This window comes from Xyrauchen texanus, chromosome 21 (assembly GCF_025860055.1).
Source record: "Xyrauchen texanus isolate HMW12.3.18 chromosome 21, RBS_HiC_50CHRs, whole genome shotgun sequence".
In the NCBI taxonomy this organism is placed as follows: Eukaryota; Metazoa; Chordata; class Actinopteri; order Cypriniformes; family Catostomidae; genus Xyrauchen; species Xyrauchen texanus.
In genome coordinates this window covers 36050178-36051089 of record NC_068296.1, presented here as the reverse complement: position 1 = coordinate 36051089, position 912 = coordinate 36050178, and positions in this window count along the sequence as shown.

Sequence of the window (912 nt, the reverse complement as noted above, 5' to 3'; positions counted from 1 at the left end):
ATCACCATGAGGCCACCTTGAAAGTCTGTCTGCGTTGAGATTGCTCTTTCCAGGACAAGACTAGAGTGTGAAAGAGAAAGTAGACAAGAAAGACAAGCACTTATAGCTAGTTGCATTCATCTTAGCCAAAGTTAGAACATACGTAAGGGGGTTGCTGTCTGTAATCACTTTGAAACTACTCCCATAGAGTTAGTCGAAAAACTTCTCAGTAATAGCCCACTTCGAGGCTAGAAGTTCAAGTTTGTGGGTAGGATACCAGGCTTTGCTCTTTGACGTGCCTCGGCTGGCATAGGCAGTTTCTCGTAGAGTTCCTTCTTGCTCCTGATAGAGTGCTGCGCCTAACCCGGAGGTGCTTGCATCTGTGTGTAGCACGTAAGGCAGCTCAGGGTCTGCAAACCCTAGTACTGGCACTTTGGAGTTTAAGTAGTTTTTCCCATTGCTACTTTGCAACTTTTCGGAAGGGGAGGATATCCCACAGTTAGATAATTTAGTGACTTCACTATCTTCGCATAGTCCTTAATAAATCGTCGTTAGTAACCGGAAAAACACAGTAATGAACGCAACTCTTTCAGGTTTCTATGATTTGGCCAAGTCTTGATGGTTTCTATTTTATGGGGTCCGTCTCCATGCCGTTCTGTGACACGATGTAGCCAAGGTATTTCACTGATGTTTGGAAATTTGTTTATTTCTCAACCCATACTTTCAGGTAATTCAAGACGTGAAGAAGGCATTTTTCTTGCTCTTCCAGGGTATCCAAAAAAACTATTAGATCGTCCAAGAATAGTAGGATTCTGAAAGTTAAATGTCACCCATACACTTCTCCATCAGCCTTTGGAATGTGCTGGGAGCATTGTAATGCCCTGAGGCCTCCTGTTAAACTCCCAAAAATCTAATGGGCATACGAAGGTAGTC